Here is a 15,130-nt window from a genome sequence, read left to right as displayed (position 1 = left end):
GAGAAAGGGAGAGGCAATTTCAAAAATCCAGTCAGGCTGAAAAAGTCCAATGAAATGGATAAAAATCAGTAAGATTGCTTGAACGGGGAGATATGCTTACATGTAGCATGTTAAAAATATAAAACCACCTTATATGATGAATAATTAGTACACTTATACATTGATAATATGCATTTAATAATATATTTTATATGCATACATATCAGCCAATCACTCAATCATTCAATCATTCTCTACTTGTATCAATATTTTCTACTATTTCCCCTACCCTTAATCCATTTTAATGTCTGCCTACATTAAAGACAGTAAGATCCTTGAAGACAGGGACCACATCTACCATCTCTTTTGTATTATACTTTTCAAAGTGCTTAGTACAGTGCTCTTCATACAGTAAGTCATCTACCGCCCTCCCGGTCCCACCTCCGACTTCTTCAATCACCTTGACCCCTTTCTCACCTTCCTTCTCTCCTTCTCTCTGCCCACTCTGATCCTTGGAGACTTCAACATCCATACGGATGTACCCGACGACTCCTCTGCCGCCCGCCTGCTATCCCTCCTCGACTCTGCCGACCTCCTCCTCCACCATACCGCGCCCACTCACCGACTCGGTCACACCCTCGATCTCGTCATCTCCTACCGCTGCACTATCTCCTCCCTCACCGACTCTGAAATCCCTCTCTCTGACCATAACCTTCTCACCTGCCTCATCTCTCACACTCCCTCCCCCTGCAAATCTTCGCTACTGCCCCACAGAGACCTCCGCTCTCTCGATCCCATTCGTCTTTCCAATAGCATCTCTCCTCACCTTGCTGCCCTGTCCTCTCTTCCCACTCTCGACGAGCGGGTCTCCGCTCTCAACTCCACCCTCTCTACTCATCTCGACTCTCTCGCCCCCCTTTCCCTCCGCCGCTCTCGCTCCACTAACCCACAGCCCTGGATCACCTCCTCCGTCCGCCTCCTACGCTCCTATGCTCGAGCTGCTGAGCGCTGCTGGCGAAGGTCCAAGCACCAAGCCGACCTCACACACTTCAAATTTATCCTTTCCTGCCTTAACTCTGCCCTCTCCTCCGCCAGGCAAAGCTTCTTCTCCTCCCTCATCGACACCCATGCCCGTCACCCCCGCCGATTGTTCCGGACCTTTAACTCTCTCCTTAGGCCCCCTGTTCCTCCCCCTCCCCCATCTCTCACCCCCAATGATCTGGCCACCTATTTCCTCACAAAAATCAACACGATCAGGTCTGAGCTCCCCAAAGTCACCCCTCCGCCTCTCCCCTCCCCCCCAACAACCCCCTCCCCTACTTTCCCATCCTTCCCTGCAGTATCCTCAGAGGAGATCTCCTCCCTCCTCGCAAGTGCCACCCCCTCCACCTGCGCCTCGGACCCCATTCCCTCTCACCTTCTTAAAACCATCGCCCCTGCCCTCCTCCCTTCCTTAACTTCTATTTTTAACCACTCAATCTCCAAGGGCTCCTTCCCCTCTGCCTTCAAACATGCCCACGTCTCCCCCATCCTAAAAAAACCCGCTCTTGACCCCACTTCCCCCTCCAGTTATTGTCCCATCTCCCTACTACCCTTCCTTTCCAAAATCCTAGAACGAGTCGTCTACAATCGATGCCTAGAATTCCTTAACTCCCATTCTCTCCTAGACCCCCTCCAATCTGGCTTCCGTCCCCTCCACTCTACCGAGACTGCTCTCTCTAAGGTCACCCATGACCTCCTTCTTGCCAAATCCAATGGCTCCTACTCAATTCTGATCCTCCTTGACCTCTCTGCTGCCTTTGACACTGTTGACCATCCCCTCCTCCTCCATACCTTATCTCACCTTGGCTTCACGGACTCTGTCCTCTCCTGGTTCTCCTCTTACCTCTCTGGCCGATCATTCTCGGTCTCCTACGCTGGAGCCTCCTCCCCCTCCCATCCTTTAACTGTTGGAGTTCCTCAAGGGTCAGTTCTTGGCCCTCTTCTGTTCTCCATTTACACTCACTCCCTCGGTGAACTCATCCGCTCTCACGGCTTTGACTACCATCTCTACGCAGATGACACGCAGATCTACATCTCCGCCCCTGTCCTCTCCCCCTCCCTTCGGGCTCGCATCTCCTCCTGCCTCCGGGACGTCTCCACCTGGATGTCGGCCCGCCACCTAAAACTCAACATGAGCAAGACTGAGCTCCTCATCTTCCCTCCCAAACCCGGTCCTCTCCCAGACTTCTCTATCACCGTGGATGGCACGACCATCCTTCCCGTCCCGCAGGCCCGCAATCTCGGTGTCATCCTTGACTCGTCCCTCTCGTTCACCCCACACATCCTATCCGTTACCAAGACCTGCCTGTTTCACCTCTACAATATCGCCAAGATCCGCCCTTTCCTCTCCACCCAAACGGCTACCTTACTATTACGGGCTCTCGTTATATCCCGGCTAGACTACTGTGTCAGCCTTCTCTCTGACCTCCCTTCCTCCTCTCTCGCCCCGCTCCGGTCTATTCTTCACTCCACTGCCCGGCTCATCTTCCTGCAGAAACGATCTGGGCATGTCACTCCCCTTCTTAAACAACTCCAGTGGTTGCCTATCGACCTCCGCTCCAAACAAAAACTCCTCACTCTAGGCTTCAAGGCTCTCCATCACCTTGCCCCTTCCTACCTCTCCTCCCTTCTCTCTTTCTACCGCCCACCCCGCACACTCCGCTCCTCTGCCGCCCACCTCCTCACCGTCCCTCGGTCTCACCTATCCCGCCGTCGACCCCTGGGTCACGTCCTCCCGCGGTCCTGGAACGCCCTCCCTCCTCACCTCCGCCAAACTGATTCTCTTTCCCTCTTCAAAACCTTACTTAAAAATCACCTCCTCCAAGAGGCGTTCCCAGACTGAGCTCCTCTTCCCCCTCTACTCCCTCTGCCATCCCCCCTTTACCTCTCCGCAGCTAAAGCCTCATTTTCCCCTTTTCCCTCTGCTCCTCCACCTCTCCCTTCCCATCCCCACAGCACCGTACTCGTCCACTCAACTGTATATATTTTCGTTACCCTATTTATTTTGTTAATGAATTGTACATCGCCTTGATTCTATTTAGTTGCCATTGTTTTTACGAGATGTTCTTCCCCTTGACGCTGTTTAGTGCCATTGTTCTTGTCTGTCCGTCTCCCCCGATTAGACTGTAAGCCCGTCAAACGGCAGGGACTGTCTCTATCTGTTGCCGACTTGTTCATCCCAAGCGCTTAGTACAGTGCTCTGCACATAGTAAGCGCTCAATAAATACTATTGAATGAATGAATATTAATGGAATAATTTCTTCCAATATGGGATTACACCATGCATCACTGTAAGAATGTACACTAATTTTATCATTTAATTCTATCCAAATGTGAAGTGAAAACATGCATTTTGGAAAACATATCTGTTTCCCTCTGTCCTATATCTACTGATGGGTGAGGAGGGAGAGAAAGGTAAGTATGCTATTACATATAAATGCAAATGAATACAAATGCACTTACAGGTGTAAATATATCTGATTCTTTTTTTTGGTTTCTTGGGGTTTTTTTGGAGAAACTTCTAAAGGGAAGTGCCAATGAAACCTCTGTCCAGAAATCATAACTTTTGAATATATATTGCTGCTTTTGTAGGATCTGGCAATACTTTGTGTAATTCAACTGCGTAGCTGGGTTTTCCTGCTAAGTGGGTTAGTGGGTTCTAATCCTGACTACACTTATTTGCTGTGTGATCTTGGATGAGACACACAATTTCTCTTTGCCTCAGTTGCCTCAGTTGCCTCCCATGTAAAATGGGGTTAAGAATGTTACCCATATTTGGGACATGGACCGTAGCAACTCTGATTATAATGTGTCTACCTAGTGCTTGGTACAATGCTCTATAGACAACAAGGGCTTAATAAAAAAAATATTAAAAAGGATATATTATCCTCATTTTACAGGGGAGGAAACTGAAGTCAGTCAGTCAGTTGTATTAACTAAGCGCTTACTCTGTGCAGAGCACTGTATTAAGTGTTTGGGAGAGTACAAAATAACTATGAAAAGATGCATCCCTTGCCCGCAATGAGTTTACTGTCTAGAGGGGGAGAAAGACACTAATATAAATAAATGAATCATAAATATATACATAAGTTCTGTGGGGCTGAGAGTGGGGATGAATAAAGGGAAAAAAGTCAAGGTGATGCAGAAGGGAGTGGGTAAAGAGGAAAGACCTGCTCCGGGAAGGCCTCTTGGAGAAGACGTGCCTTCAAAAAGGCTTTAAAGAGGGGATGAGTGATTGTCTGTCAGATATGAGGAGGGAGGGAATTTCAAGCCAGGGGCAGAGCATGGGAGAGAGGTCGACGATGAGATAGATGAGATTGAGGTACAGTGAAAAGGTTAGCATTTGAAGAGCGAAATGTGTAGGCTGGTAGGAGAGGTAAGAGGGGGCAAGGTGATTGAGTGGACAGATAATTTAAATAATTTGCACTTGCAAATATCTATGGTGGGATTAGAACACAATTTGGCTGATAGGTCTATACTTTTTCCAGTAGGTCACTTTGCCTCCCTCGTTCATGAGAAGCAGCCTGGCTCAGTGGAAATAGCCCGGGCTTGGGAGTCAGAAGTCGTGGGTTCTAACCCTGGCTCCGCCGCTTGCCAGCTGTATGACTTTGGGCAATTCACTTCACTTCTCGGTGCCTCAGTTACCTCATCTGTAAAATGGGGATGAAAACTGTGAGCCCCACGTGGGAAAACCTAATCACCTTGTATCCCCCATTGCTTAGAACAGTGTTTTGCACATAGTAAGTAGCGCTTAACAAATTTATTTTTTTTTAATTTTATTCTTATATGAGAGAGAAAATACAAATGGGGTTTGTATAGTTAGTGTGTTAGTATGGTGCTCTGTCCTGCAGCACCACACAGACATCGCAGAGAGAACAAAGCCCAAGCTCAACCCTTATGTCGAAGGGGCTGATAGCTGGGAAAAATGTCAAAGCACTCATCAGCCTAGATGGCAGCAATCAGCAGAGGAGCTGCTCTCTCTTTTTTATGGTAATTATTAAACACTTACAATGTGCAGAGCACTGTAAAAAGTGCTGGAGTAGACACAGAGTAAGCAGGGTTAGACAGTTCGTGTCCCATATCGGGTTCACAGTATTCATCCCCATTGTACATATGAGATATTGAGGCACAGAGAAGTGTTTTACCCTACGTCACATGGCAGACAAGTGTAAGAGCCAGGATTAGAGCCCAGGATTGACTCCCAGGCCCATGTTCTTTCCAAAAGGCCACATCTATCTGAGACTGTGAGCTCTGAGACAGAGACTGTATCCAATCTTTACCATTGTTTCATGGTTCTCCAACAGCAGTCTCTACTCTATATATTGCCTTTCCACTCTTGCTCCAGTTCACACTCTTCAGTCCTCTGAAGCTTACTTTGCAACTCTATTTCACTGTCAATATTTCTGTCTCTGACCTTCAGTCACACTTTCTCCCCAGCCTCGAACTTCTTAGCCATTAACTGGTGAACAACTCTCCCTACTTCAAAGCTTTCTGTGATTAATGTGCAAATTCCAAGTTGGAAGAGCTAATATCCACCCTTAGCAAGTATGTACTTTATTTCTAAACTCAACCCTTGTGTAAATATGCATTTTGTATTTACTTATTTTATTTATATATTCAATCATACATTCAGAATTTTTTCATCTTGATATGTTTGTTCTCCTTCCTGTCTTATCCTTATTTTTACTCTTGTCATTAACTGTAAATAGCTTTTGTCTGTCTTCCCCATTGAGTGATAAATTCCTTGATGGCAGGAAACCCTTGTCTTGCTACTTTTGGACTCTCTTGCATTCCTCATTCAATGGCTAGCACTCAGGGTATGTTCAATTAATTCCACTGATTGATTTCGCCCCATCAAATAAAGAAATAGCATTCATTGAGAATTTACTAAATAAATAAGAAGCACTGTGGTCTAGTAGGGAGAACTTGGGCTGGCATCAGAGGACCTGGATTCTAGAATCCCAGCTCCCCTCATTGCCTGCTGTGTGACTTTGGGCAAGTCACTTCATTTCTGTCCTCAGTTTCCTCAGATGTAAAATGGGATTTGATATCTGTTCTCTCTTCTTCTTAGACTGCAAGCCCCATGTGGGACAGGGACTGTGTCCAATCTGATTGTATATCTAACCTAGTGTTTAGTAGAGTGTTTGAGATATAGTAAGTTCTAAGGAGTAACACAATTTTTTATTATTACTTTGTGCATAGCACTATACAAGTATTGGAGTGCAATAGTAATTATAATAATAGTTATTATTATCATTATGGTATTTGTTAAGCACTTATTCTGACACTGTACTTAATACTGGGGTGGATACAAGCAAATTGGATTGGACACAGTCCCTGTCCCACGTGGGGCTCACAATCTTAGTCCCCATTTTACAGATGAGGGATCTGAGGCACAGAGAAGTAAAGTGACCTATCCAATTCCACACAGCAGACAAGTGGCAAAGCCGGGATTAGAACACATGAAACTCTGACTCCAGGCCCGGGCTCTATCCACTACGCCATGCTGTTTCCAATAGTGTTAGTCAACATGATATCTGCCCTCAGAGAGCTTACAGTGTAGCAAGGGAGACCCGTGCTAAATTACAAGTAGGAGGAAGCAATAAAGTATAATGATATGTATATATGTGTGCATTTTGGCTAGCACATTATTAGGGAATGTTCATCTGATGATGTAGGACTTTTGTGATACGGGTGCTATAGTTTTTGAAGAAATGACTTGGGCTCCTGTGTATGGTCTTGGGAATTATGAAAACTTGAGCATAAATTTTTCTCAGTCAATGATGTCTGTTGAGCACTTTCTATATGCAGAGCACTGTACCTAGTGTTAGGAAGAGGATAGTATAATAGAGTAGGTAGTCATGATTTTTGCCCACAAGGGATTTTGCTAGAAGCCAGCCCCTTCATCTGACAACTTGGTGAATATAAATATATTTTTCTCAAATGAATATAAGGAGGTTAATTTTACTGAGTCCAAGGATGAAACACACAGGGCCCATACCTATGGCCATCTGGCTTGTCTCAATTCTCATCAGCTTTGACATCCCATCACTTTCACTCATCTTAACTTGATTTATATGATACTACTTGGACTTTGAAAAGCTTCTACTTTGCTTATTGTGGGGTTGGGCAAAAAGTTACTGGTTCAATAATTTTTGATCTCTGGATTATATTCTTGAATTATTTCCACCAAACCGATTTCCACAGGGTTCAAAACAGAGAGGATCTAATCCAGTAATGCCCCTTTGTGGTCTGTATCAATCAATCAGTCAATCAATTGTATTTATTGAGCACACACTGTGGTGTGCAGACCAATGTACCTAGCGCTTTGAGAGTATAATATAAAAATCTAACAGACTTTGTAGACATGTTATTTACCACAACAAGCTTACAGTCTAGATGGGGTGACAGACATAAATTCAAATAATAAATTACACATATGTATGTAAGTGATGTGGTGGCTAAGGGAGGGATGAATAGAGGGAGCAAATCTAAATGCAAGGGTGACACAGAACTGTATGAGTTAAAACAACCATTATAGTTCCTAACATACTATGGAGGAGATAACAGGAGAGAATTAAATTCAAAGCAATTGAAAGTGTAAACATATAATAGGGATGTGCACATTCATCAAATACATATTATTAGAAATAATTATTGGAATTCATTTTGGTATCTTAAAATAAAGAGCAACAGTTCTGTCAGAAAAGCAGCTGGCCTCTTTCAGTATCATTAATTTCTCCTAAAGTTAGGAAAATGTGTCTCTGTTTTGTATGGGAGTCAACTTCACATTAACTTTAAAATAGAAAAACAAGATGAAATTCCTTTTTCTGCCATTGAGTACAAAATTGGCTATGACCCCTTCCATAGCAAATGGAGAAATAAGTTACAAAGGCTAAGTTTTGTTTGGTTTGATTCCTCTCGCACAAATATTTGCGTTTCATTTACATGATGTATTTCTATTAGAACATATTTATAGTTCCTGGGAAGCATCCACCATTCTTTATCCCCTAAAATGTTGGAAGTATCACTGAGAAGGCTAACAGAGGAGAGAGCTAACAGAATAAGACAGAGTAGCAGATGAGTATTCTTGGGTGAAATATTTTTGGATGCTTTGTATTATTAGCAGTGGAAATCATTTCCAACAAGCTAGATGGTATCAAGGGTTACTGCAGTTTGTTTCAAAATGGCCAGAAATAAACCCTAGAGAGTTTCTTGTCAGCCAATCTCTCTTCAGTCAGTAGCTCAATTCCAAACTCCATGGAAAAATCCAAAGTGCTGTGCATTCCTGTAGAAGGAACTCAACTCTGCCTTACCCTACTGCAAATGGAGAAAATTCATGGTTCCTTAAACCCATTTTTTACTAAGTTAACTAGAAATGTGAATTCTTTCTTTCCTTCAATCACTTAGGACAGGGCTCTGCACACAGTAAGTGCTCAATAAATACCCACTGGTTGATTGATTGATTACTGAATCAAGAAGGCTGGGAGTGTCTCTTTTGTACATCCAGTATAGGATATCCTCATTTCATCTCACTGTGGGAGGGTGGTCTGGGCATTCTACTGTTTTCCATTCTCCGACACATCTCATTCAGAGGAAATGGCATAGGGTTATGGGGGACTGAATGCATTCCAGTATTTGTGATGCCTTCGTGTCTTGTGACATCAGGTATGGCGTAGAGGTGGTACATTACTGACCACCAATTTTTGTGCCACTCTAGTCCCATTTACACTATAGGTCTCCATTTCAGGATTTCCTCCTGAAGAAGATTGAAGGTTTCCATCATAAGGAACTCACATGACCTGTGGTCCAGCCTGATTTTTCTCTGCACAATCTCCTCCTTTGTACTAGGAGTAGCTGTAAAAAATAGTAATAATAGTATTATTAATAATAGCATTTATTACTAGACACTTGGGAAACAAAGAATAAAGAAGTGAACCCTTCCTTGCCCACAAGGAACTTATACTCTAATGATTTGAGGGCTGTACAATGTGACTAAATCAGTCAATCAATTAATGGAATTTTTTGACTACTCACTGTGTGCAGAGCACTGTACTAAGTGCTTGGGAGAGTGCTATGCAAGAGTACCCACAAGGAACTTACAGTCTAGAGGAGGAGCTTCAGAGATGCAACAATTCCTTAATAATCTACAAAGGGCTGCTTCATAATTGACCACAGAATGTTTTTATTCTTTGGTTATTTGTCATTCAAGGTACTCAGTGCATTTTTCTTTTGTTCAAATGGAAATCAACAACTGTTTAGCTGGAAATGAAGAAATGATTACATTTAGATTGCATTATTCATACACATTTTACCTTTGCTTTGTGTATACTGAGAGGTTGTTTTTCACATTCAAAAATAATTGTTCTTTTTTAACAACTCACAAGTTTGACTTGGGAGTTTTCTAGTTGGTTGTTTCGGGGACTATTGCCCAGATGTACATGTCAATCCCAATTAATGGATTACTCCAATAGGTGTGCTCAGAAATATGGAGTTTGCACCTGAAATCAGAAAAAAATGGATGAGGAAGAGTGAGGTGTTATTTACTTTATCACAGGATTACTCCAAGACAGGGAGTGGAGAAATTTGAAATAGCTTGAAATTTTTTGGATTAAATTAAAAAGGGAAAAGTGATGGCATTTAAAGGAGAGATTTATTTTAGATATTGGAGCCAAGAGAAAAAGTTGGACGAGGCATTCAATGAATGTAGCCTACACGACATTTCAGTGGGTCATCTTTTCTGGTGGTTAATAAAAAGTGGATAGCACGGTATGTGAGCTATGTGAAGTCTTACTTCAAAGTCATAAAATTGATTTCTATGAGCTAATACTTTCAAAGTCTGTAATTTGATGAAATTGGGTTGGTTTGCCACTCAAACACACTCAAACACACACAAACCTACAGATTTATTAATTATTTTGAATACAAAGTTAGCAGAAGAGCTAAATATTATTATTGATATTTAGGGCAATTGCATTAGTTACACCAGGATCAATGAGTAGATCACTGGAATAATTAAAATTTATATCAATGCTGGGGATTTTTTTACTTGAAATTATGATTATTTCCTCTTGACAAGTAGACAGAGCAACATATGCTTACTGTTATGCTCACGGATCTGTGGACTATGATAATACACAACAGCTTCCATATGTGAAGAATAGTTTAAGTGCTATATACATTCTGACAACTGTCTTTATTTCCGTCTGTCCTGTACTTTATTCGGCACTGTGCGCAAAAATGAGTGGAATGAGCATTCATTTTTAATATGTAGGAATTACCTGGCATTTTCAAGGTGATGTGATCTGATATATGAGACAAGTTGATGTGAGCAGGTAACACATCTACCAACTCTGTTATATTGTACTCTCCCAAGGGCTTGGTTCGGCACTCTGCTCACAGTAAGTGCTCAATAGATGTGATTGATTGATTGAAGGGTAAATACTGTTGAGGAATAAAAGTATTTTGGACAAAAAAGTGGGCAGTTATTTGAGGTTGATAGCCCCGCTTGTTATTTGCTCTCCAGACAAAGCTGGATTTGAATAGCATTGTTTCTCAGGGTGTCTATGTAATCTGAGAAGTCATTTTACTGAAGGGCCTGGATTCCAATGATCTACTAAACAAATTCAAGGATTAATGTGGGCAGGGAACATGTCTATCACACTCTTATATTGTGCTTTCCTAAGTACTTAATACAGTGCTCTGCACACAGTACATGCTAAATAAATATGATTGATAGACTGATTGACTAAACAATGTTATCAGTTGACAGCCGAGCTCTTTCATTCTGGGGAGGAATAGGGAGTGTGGGAAAATGATACCAATTTTAAATTTGTTTCCTATTTAATATTTTTCACATGTTTGGCTAATTATGCATTCTCAGACCCCTTATAATAGTGGGGATTGACTAACGGTGATAGAAAAAGACAGATGCTAGTTGTTGTTGGCTTCTGTGTAGCATAATGAGACAGATGTTACAGTGATGCTAGACCTCATTTCTCTGAGCAGTCTAGATGACCAGAAGTGCACAATTTAGTTCTGGAAATGTGGATAATTCCTGAAATCACTGATAGAACCAAAGTCTGTAAAGGAAATTTCCCCACCCATTACAGATCGGCTGGAAAATGTTAAACTCAGTTATGCAAATATGTGAGCCCATATTTAGGGGCTATACTCATACCAGGAAGGAATTGACAGTCCAGGAAAAGCTGAAGTACCTACGTGTAACAATAAAAATGATAATAAAATAATGAATAATAATAATTGTGATATTTGTCAAGCACTTACTGGGTGCAATGCACTGTACTAAATTCTGGGGTAGATACAAGATATCTGGTCTTGTCACAGTTCTTACCCCACTTAGGGCTTCCAGTTTCAATATCCATTTTACCAATCAAGTAACTGAGGCATAGAAAAGTGACTTGCCTAAGGTCACACAGCAGAAAATTGACAGAGCCAGGATTAGAACCCAGGTCATTCTGACTCCCAGACCCATGCTCTATCCACCTAATCACACAGTTAGCTACAAACAACTCCATCTCAAGACATTCCTCAGGTATGTGTACCTAGTTATTTGATGACAAAATACATGCAGAGTTTTCTACCCCAGTGGCACCTTGCAGGAACTCAAGTGAGTGCTCAGAGGCATGGGAAGTGACAGAATCACTCATAACCTTTAGTACCAAAGGTCAAACAGGTGTACTCCATGAGCAATCAGGGGGAAATGAGACGAACATTTTGTGGTATTTTTTAAGCACTTACTAGATGTCAAGCACTGTACTAAGCACTGGGAATGATATAATATAGTCGGATTGGACACAGCCTGCACCCCACCCAAACAGGGCTCACAAGGTTCATAAGTACTTAATCCACATTTTACAAATAAGAAAACCAAGGCAGGGACATGACCAAGGTCACACAATGGACAAGTGGCAGAGTTGAACTAGAAGCAATGTCTCCTAACTCCCAGGTTCAGGCTCTTTTCCACCAAGTCAAATTGCTTCTCTTAAAGGAGATTAACCTGTTTTGCACAACTTTAACCTGAAGCTCTTCAATCCCTCCAGTGGTGACCTGTCACTGAAAAGTGACCAGCCTCAAACATTTCTCTCATCACCTGGTTGTAAATCAGATTTTGCTCAACTCCATCTAGTCTCCATATCAACTTCCACTCAGCATTATCCCTGATACTGAATATATTTCATGATAAATGTAATGATGTCTTGGTTTTAAAATTTTGCATTGGACAATAGTGATCGCAGTTTAATCAAGATTTTCATATCAGTGAAGAATGAATTTGATGCCACTCGTCAATCAATTGTATTTATTGAGGTGCTTACTCTGTGTGAGGACTGAACTAAGAGCTTGGAAGAGTACAATATAACAATATAAAAGACACATTCCCTGCTCACTACAAGCTTACAGTCCTCTACTCAGCATTTCTTAAAATGAGGGTGAAGCTGTCTTTGTCTTCCCCTTATCTCTTTGTGCCCTCATCATTAAGTTTGGTTCAACTATATCCTGCTTGGACTATATCCCAAATCCTCTGTTCTGAGAACAGGAAGCATTAACTGAACATCTTCTTGAATGTTTAGAGGAATAAGGTAGACCACATAACTGCAAACAGTGAAACCAAACTTCTCAAGGAGCCACTTAAATAACTAGTGTTTAGGTGGTACCAAACTAGCAATAGAAATTGACAACTTCTTAACTCTGTTGCTAGAGAAAAGACTAACGACAAGTGAAGCAGACAATTCTCCCAGGTATTTCTATCTATATACATATGTAATAATAATAATAATGTTGGTATTTGTTAAGTGCTTAGTAGGTGCCGAGCACTGTTCTAAGCACTGGGGGAGATGCAGGGTAATCAGGTTGTCCCACATGGGGCTCACACACTTTTAATCTCCATTTTACAGATGAGGGAACTGAGGTACAGAGAAGTTAAGTGACTTGCCCATAGTCACACAGCTGACAAGTGGCAGAGCCGGAAGTCGAACTCATGACCTCTGACTCCGAAGCCCAGGCTCTTTCCACTGAGCCACGCTGCTTCTCCATATGTGTGTGTGTATATCTGTGTGTGTGTCTATGTGGGCACCTGAGTGTGTATATATGTATGTATGTATATGTATGTATATATGTATATATACACACATATATGCATATATGTGTGTGTGTGTGTATATACACAAACATGTATATGTACACACACACACACACACACACACACACACACACACACATATATATATGTAAACAACATATGTATACATCTGACATGCACAGACGTATATACCCACATGTAATAGTCTTACATTTTTGAAGGTGAGGTTATGATGGTGAAATATGTGTGCCTGAAAAGTCTAATATAGACTTACTGAAATATGTGGGAGAGTCTTTCTGCCCATATCCCAGACAAAATTAATCACAGATTGACCTGTGACCTAGGCCTTGAATTGGGTTCAGGTACCCAGGGAGTAATTGAAATGTCCTGTTATCTTGGTAGTGATTGAGCAATTAATATTTCAATAAATTCTTATTTACATGGGTGTTTGATTTTGTAATAGGAAAAAAGGGCATTCCATCATCCTCATCATTTCAAGCTTGAGATACGAATGTATGTGAATCTATCCGAGTTCTCAGATCCACACTATTACTATCAGTTGGATTTTCAAAAATTCAAAGCAATATAAGACTTGTGCAAACAAATCTTCTTCTCCTTATATTTTGGGCTGAGGTTTCAGATTTTGTCTTGCTTAGACCGGGAACCATTTCCTGCCTATTCTCCGCACGCAATGAGTGCTCAATAAATACCAGTAATCAGTTGATTTTAAAAGCACATTATCTTGAAGAGGAAATTTATTTTTAAGGATAAAAAAATACTCAAATTCACACAGGTTCATTGCATCAATGATGCAAATAATTATAATAATAATAAGCATAATTATGGTACTTGTTTAGCACTTACTATGTGCCAGCCGCTATACTAGGTGCTAGGGTGGATATAGGCAAATCAGGTTGGACACAGTTCCTATCCTCTGTGGGGCTCATTGTCTCAATCCCCATATTACAGATGAGGGAATCTAGGCCTAGAAAAGTCAAATGATTTGCCCACGGTCACATAGCAGAAAGGTGGCAGATGCAGAATTAGTACCCATGACCTTCTGACTCCTAGGCCCATGCTCTATCCTTCTCAAATGAAAACTTCAAAAAAAAAATGTACGTTCTGGGTACAGTAAAGAAATTGTTTTCTCAAATAAGCTCTCCCAAGCAGGAAGACTGTGTATGTATTATTTTTGCTTTTGTGTTGCCAGATGTTTCTTTTCTTTTCTACATCTTGGGTTTTCAAATCAGCTTATTGCCTTCAAACCCCAATGCCATTGGATAAACATTTTAAACTATCTAAAGAAGATTAATTTTCTAAGTGAATGCATGCAAATCCTCTCTTTTTAAAGATTTAATGTTATATGTGTTTATTAATCATTTTATTTGTAAAATATGAACTGTATTGTTCTTTCAGGTACTATAATTAGCCAGCCGTATAATGATCATCAGAATCTAAGAGAACAATGGGCCTTACTCATTAAGACAAATAATTGTTACACCACAAGTATAAGGCAATTCCTTATAGCAAGTAAAATGTTCCAAAATTATCCATCCCCTAGATCACCTTATTCCTTCCAAGACGAGGGAATTTTTGAATATCTTTAATTGAAACGTATAGATTGAAAATGAAAATGGGGATTTTTTAGGCATCTCCAGTTTACTACTGAGTACTGTGCTTAATGATCAATATCAAAGCTATTGCTTCTGAGCGGCTTTATTAACTAAAATTGCTGGAGCTTTCTTTAGAATGGATGCTTTCCTGAGAAGGATTTGGTGAGTTAAATTCTCTATTTGTTCATTATACGCGATTACTTATGCAGACTTAGCTCTATTATCTGCTGCAAAGACAATATTATCAACTACTTCGTGTCCAACAAAACCTCCCCAGAAATTCATAATCAGGCACATACAAAGTTCCAAATGCAACATTTTGGTGCAGTTCTATTACAGTTGGTTACTGGATTCATATTTCTACCTTGCTATAGATTGACCATCTAATCTTTGTTCA

At 41.3% G+C, this 15,130-nt stretch overlaps 1 long non-coding RNA gene across 1 annotated transcript in view; it reads right to left on the bottom strand.

Moving 5' to 3' along the window:
* Positions 1-15,130, bottom strand: part of LOC103171170 — a 387,560-nt gene that overhangs the window by 193,940 nt on the left and 178,490 nt on the right. The window lies entirely within an intron of this gene.

This window comes from Ornithorhynchus anatinus, chromosome 18 (genome assembly GCF_004115215.2).
Source record: "Ornithorhynchus anatinus isolate Pmale09 chromosome 18, mOrnAna1.pri.v4, whole genome shotgun sequence".
In the NCBI taxonomy this organism is placed as follows: Eukaryota; Metazoa; Chordata; class Mammalia; order Monotremata; family Ornithorhynchidae; genus Ornithorhynchus; species Ornithorhynchus anatinus.
This window is presented reverse-complemented; position numbering and strand designations above follow the sequence as displayed.